The following is a 6,192-nucleotide window of genomic DNA, read 5'->3' as shown; positions in this document are numbered from 1 at the left end:
GCAAACGTTATAACCACACGTGTGGGGATATTTAAGTTGATGCTTCTATGTGACTGATATAATGAGAGTATGTTTTTGGTGGGATGAGCTGGGGTTCACTTTAGACCAAAAATATCTCCTCGATGTATCCAGCGCTGCCACTTCCAGTGTTTCAATCCTGCTTCTCAGCAAGAGAGTGAAAGAAAGCAGCTGTATGAGGTGTTTCACTGTGGGACCTTAGAGACTGTCAGCCCAAGCACTGACTTTGGGGTCCAAGTGACAGAGGGACACAGTGTGGGTAAAGGGTCCTCTCCCCACCTCAGGGAAGAATTCAATATAGAGGTGGTATTTTGAAGATTAGAAGCATAGGAGGTGCTACCTGTGACAAATCCACGGACAAATGCACTGACATTCTCAGGTAGGGAGCACCTGCATGTCAGTGGTTTTATACAAAGGCCAATCCCAACAAAGTGGAGAGACTGTGGAAAGGACATCTGTACTTTCCAGCATGAGAAGCGGCTCACAGTTACTGGTTATTGGTCATCAGAAGTCAGACAGATGCTGAGTCCAGTAGAGAGCTACCCTCTCGCTGATGCTGGGTCAGGTGACTATGAGGCAAGTGACAGCAATGCAAGGCCGTGGGAGCTGAGACTCTGCTTGCTGGTTGGAGGGCGGCCTAGCACTGCCATTATGGGAAGCCAAGTGACATTATTTGTAGGAAGACCATACGTGCCTGTGTGGGACCCAGCAATTCTTGACCTGGCATCTGTCCCAGGGTCTGCAATGGGACACCGACAAGAAAGTTTCCTGCATGATAGTTTATGGGAAGAAACTGGGAGGCAACCAGAGAACCCATCCCTAGGAAAGGGGGTAGTTAGGGGTGATATTCAGCTGGAAGGCACTGTATGGTCATGCTGCTTGGTGAAATAGTGAGAAAATGTCCTTGTGTTGATTGATAACTAGTTGCTCCCCTAGCCTGTGAATGTGCGCTGTTTCTTGCCCAAACCTACCCAACCCTTGCATTCTGTACCTACTAAAGAATAAAGCCTGGCATTTTAGGGACCTCTGTGACCTAACTCCAGCACTCAGTCAGTTTTCTGCTTGGGTCACGCCTATATGGCTCAAAGGTTAAATATTTTGGCCTTCACTCTGTGGAGAGGTCAGCGGAGGTAGATTTAGACCCTGGAATGCGAGGCAGTAGTTAGAAGCAGTGGCTGCAGCTGCAAGTTTGTACCTTAAAACAATGAGTTCTTGTGAGAATTGAATTAGCTTTGTCATATATGTAAATGAAAAATTGTAGCACACAAAGCTAAGATGCACATCTTATGAGAACACACCTGAAAGATGAGATGCACCAGAGGTGTGGTGCACACCTGTAATCCTAGCATTCTTGAAGGCAGAGGCAGGGGGATCGCAAGTTTGCGGACAGCCTGAGCAACTTAGAGACTTAGAGAGACTTTGTCTCAACAACAACAATAACAACAACAACAACAGCAACAAAAGACAAAAAGCTGAGGTGATATCTCAGTGAAGGTCCTGGGTTCAATCCCTAGTATCACTTATATACACGCACACACACACACACACACACACACACACACACACACACACACACGATGTGCACACAACACATTAAAACAAATATTTAAGGAAGAAAAGAGAATGGGAGTGGATTACGATGATTGAAGAAAGGAAATGAATGAATGAAAATAAAATGGGCTGTGCACAGATCAGTAGTGAGAAATCATGAAGGGGCTAGATGACTAATCAGATCATTTTCTGCTAGAATACAAAATAAAAGATTAGCTAAAACACAGTGCTATGTGCCAAGTGCCACTGAGAGCACTTTGTCTACATTAACTCATCTGAGCCTGACAACCCCATGCCTGCCCATGCCCTATTTGCCTTTGGACCCAGGCCTACCCATTTGCTTCCCTCTGCTGTATCCTAGCAATGCTGAAGCTGTTCCAGGGCTTCCAGAGGGAGCCAGAGGAGCAGAGGACTGAGGTAGGAGGACTGTTTGGGGGCTGGTTTTTAAGTTATGCAAAGACATCGCCCTTAGCATTCAGCAGTAAATACCACAAATATAGGGAATTAAACCAACACAAATCTGTTATTTTATAGTTCTGCTAGTCAGAAGGTTGATACCAGATGCACTGGGCTAAAGTGCAGGTGGTCAAGAGGTCTGTATTCCTTCTGGAAAAGCTGATGGGAGAATCTGCTGTCCTTTCCCAGAATTTGAGGATGTTCCCCATGCTGACCTCCCTCATAGTGAAAGCCAGCAATATCCTATCTCTCTTCTTCTGTAATCACATTTGTCTCCTTCCCTCCCTCTCTTCTTCCCTCCCCCACCCTCTTTCTCTGTCTCTCTGTTTATCTCTCCTGAGCTGGCAAAGTTTCTTTGAAGAACTCATAGGATTAGATGAGGCCACTAAGATGATCCAGGACCATTTCCCTATCTCAAATCCCTACCCTTAATTACACCTGCAAAGTCCCTTTGGCAGAGAGATAGTCTCAGGCTCCAGGGTTTAGGACTTAGACATTTTTATGGGGACATTATTTTGCCTTCCAAAAAGATCACACAGAAATTCTTTGGGGTTGAATGACAGGCAAAGAGAGAAATGATTTTCCTTGCAGGCAGAATAGGGAAAGAAAGAGAATTGTGGATGATATTGGTGTTCATGTGACCTCTTTTATTGTTCAAATGTTGATGAAATTTGCCAATGTGTGTTTGCATTTCGAATACAGTCATTAGCAAAAGATTCAAAAGGATTTGGGAAAAAAGAATGAAATAATCAGAGGGTCTGAAGAGAAGCCCTTTGCAGATTAATTGTAGGGTGGGGTGTTTGTAGAGGAAGGTAGGCAGCAGGAGGGTGAGGATATGGGGCCAGTTGCAGGTCCTTGGATGTATTGTGTTGGCAGAAACAGAAGAAGAAAATAATGGAAAGCACAGATTTCCTTGTCTTCCAAAAAAAGAACACTAAGATAACTGAGCTACCTAACATGAATGGCAAAAGCTAATCAGTTAACTAAGTTACTTTAAATATTAATTAGCTAAGTTACAGAGCAATAACTTTAGTATTAACAATGTGTTCTGTCTTTAAGATAATTCTTTGTAGAACTAAAAATTGCCTGTTTTTCCACAAAATTTGTGACAAAAATGTAAACAAGTTGAGCATTGCCCCACACTAGCAGAAAAAGTAGCCAAAGATTCAATAAAAAAACACATGAAGTAGAGGGATATCAGCTGGATCAAGCAAGCTGAAGCTGTCAATCACTGTATCTTAGTCTGTTCTGCTGCTGAAAAGGAAAGACCCTCCAACTACAGGGGCTGTATTTGTTTGAAGAAGTGCTGCTTATAAGATATATAACTGAAGCAAAAGGACTCTAAAAAATAAAATTGAGAAAAGTAAAACAGAAAAGATGACTGTATTGGCTTTTCGTCACTGTGACAAAAAGACCTGACATAAAAAATGAAAGGAAGAAGGTTTTCTTTAGGTTCACAGTTTCAGAGGTTCTAGTCCATGGTCAGCTGGTTCTACTGTTGTAGGCCAGTGGCAAGGCAGGAAATCACAGCAGAAGAGCACGATAGAGGAAAGCTGCTTGCCTCATCACAGACAAGAATCAGGGAAACAAGGAAAGAATTAGGAAGAGCCAAGGGTAAGATAGATCCTTCTAACCCATGCCCCCAGTGAGCTGCTTTGTCATACTGGATCCCACCACCTAACAGCCCATTGAACTGTGAACTTATCAGTGGATGAATCCACTGAGGAGATCAGCACCTTCATGATTCAGTCTCCTCACTAGGTGCTACCTCTGGACGATGGTGCATTGGAGATCAAGTCTTCAATACCAGTTTTGGGAGACACTTCATATTTAAACCATAACTGATTACTACTGCAGGAGGAGCAAGCTGACATCGAAAGCAAAACATGTTGATCATGTGAGGTAGCTAATTAATTAATGGTCAATTTGAGTGGGAATCCGTAGCTGACTTGAGTCAGTGTGGTTGCCAAGAATGGTACAAAAGAACAGGAGGGAAGGATTTTATTGCTGATTTTCCTGGTAAGAGCTTCAGTGTTACTGATTTCCACTGGAGCAGGTTGGCCTATTCTCCACAGCTGAGCTCTGGTGTTTGCCTTTGCCTTAGGCATAGTCTCCTGGTTCTGAGGCGAGGATTGTTCAGCTTCCACCATCAGCCTTTCAGCCTGTGGGTGAGGACTTTCTAGCTTCCAGCACCAGCCCTTGGACTTCCGGCCCTTGGACTTCCGGCCCTTGGACTTCCGGCCCTTGGACTTCCGGCCCCTGGACTTCCGGCCCTTGGACTTCCAACAGGATCCTTCGTCCTTCCTCCACCTCCCGGTGCACACTTGCATAGGACATTGCTGTGAGCTCCAGGCCCTCCTTGGAGCTCTGTCGCTCAGACAGATCACTTACACTTTTCTACATTTAACTCTGTGGGCAAATATTGTAGGCCACTCTTGTAGATTTCTGTGTTCTGTATTAACTCTGTTCTCTTGCAAAACATTGACTAATACACCATGGTAAGCAGGAAAATTACTTATGATTGCAATATATAATCAATGATTAAGTTGAAATTGTCAAACTTATTCTTTGAATCCTTATAATAAATAAAATATAACCCTTTATAGATCTATAATAATTGTTACTGTAGTAAGATTATAATTATTATGTGTTGATGACAAGAATACAGATATTAAATATAGACATAAATAATGAAAATAAATTAGGTGGAATAAGCAGAATCATTTGTTTTCACTCCACTGAAAATGTACCTTCTTTTCATTTGCTTAGGAATGCTATACAAATAAATTATGTGATACACTCTAAAGATTATAAAAACTCAAAAAATGATTCAATAAACTAGAAATTAGAGTTTTAACAAATATTTCATCAAATAACAATTCTTTCAAGACATGTCACTGACAATAACAGACTATTTGAAAATAATTAAATTTTCTAAAATGTAAAACATTATATAAAAATATACAACAGGTCAAGTTAGGACCCTAGAATAAACCCTTAGCTTTAACAGCTTTATAATAAAATAAAACTGTGAGAATAAATAAAATTAAGCATTCTAACTAATTTTAAAAAAGAATAATTATACTGTGTTACAAGGAACAATAAATTTGAAAACCATGAAATTAAGCAAGAAATCTAAAACTGATTTTTAAAAGTTTCACAGAATAAATCACTGAAATTTTGAATAAAATTTCAAAATGAGAAAAAGCGCAAGTAATTAAAATTTTTAAAAAAGTGAATTTAATGCTAGAAAATAAAAGAGTTCAGTCATGGATCAGTATTTGTGGGGTATCCCAAGATCCTCAGACATACCAAGAGCTCAAGTCCTTTGCAAAAAATTGCCTGGGCCTGGTATTCTCTAGTATTCTAACAAAACCTGAGCGTATCATACTATATAATTTAAATCCACTGTGATGACTTGTAATATTCAATGCAGTGTCAGTTGTATGTAAACAATTGTTAAACTGTATTTTTTAGAAATAATGATAAGAAGTCCTTACATGTTCAGTGTAGACATAATTGTTTTTAAATATTTTCAATACGAGGTTGGTTAAATCCATAGATGTGGAAGCCACAGACAGAGGCCGACTGTATGTGCTTGTAAATGATTATAAATATTAATTATGAGCTGTGCATAATCAGATTCTATTAATAATGGAAATTCTTAATGAAATAGTCTTTACATGAATATACAATAGGAGAGTGAAATACGATCAAATGAGGATTTGAAATTATACTAATTGATGAAGTAATTAAGAACACTCTGGCGTGGGTGTTTTTGCGGGCCTTCCCAGGCCTCCTTCCCAGCCCTCTCCACACTTCCCCGGGGCCTCAGGAGACTGACTTTCTCCATCTGGGTTGGGCCAGTCAAGAGTCCAAAGGTAGCTGTCACTGAGTATTTGTGCATTGTGCATCTCTCTCCTGCAGGGCCTCTTGGACTTATTGGTGTCCCACTGCTCCTGTCACATAGCCCTCCCCACATGGACACTGGTGTTTCAGGGTTCCATCAATCACTTTGTCCTCTTCATGCCTAACTGTAGTAAACGCCCCCACAGCACTCTGCCTGCACTTTGGGAAATAAACCCTGTTAAATTTATATCTAGAAGCCGAGTGTGGTGGCACACACCTGTAATCCCAGCATTCATGAGGCTGGGGCAGGAAGATTGC

General features: G+C 41.2%; 1 long non-coding RNA gene across 1 annotated transcript; it reads left to right on the top strand.

Annotated features, from left to right (window-relative positions):
* The first annotated feature begins 1,918 nt into the window (after positions 1-1,918).
* On the top strand, positions 1,919-4,636 carry LOC106149878. The gene is made up of 2 exons (XR_001236337.1): positions 1,919-1,986; positions 4,130-4,636. It is a non-coding gene; the product is annotated as an uncharacterized LOC106149878 (long non-coding RNA).
* Positions 4,637-6,192: the final 1,556 nt, after the last annotated feature.

Source organism: Chinchilla lanigera, unplaced genomic scaffold (genome assembly GCF_000276665.1).
Source record: "Chinchilla lanigera isolate Chin_1 unplaced genomic scaffold, ChiLan1.0 scaffold00055, whole genome shotgun sequence".
Taxonomy (NCBI): Eukaryota; Metazoa; Chordata; class Mammalia; order Rodentia; family Chinchillidae; genus Chinchilla; species Chinchilla lanigera.
This window is presented reverse-complemented; position numbering and strand designations above follow the sequence as displayed.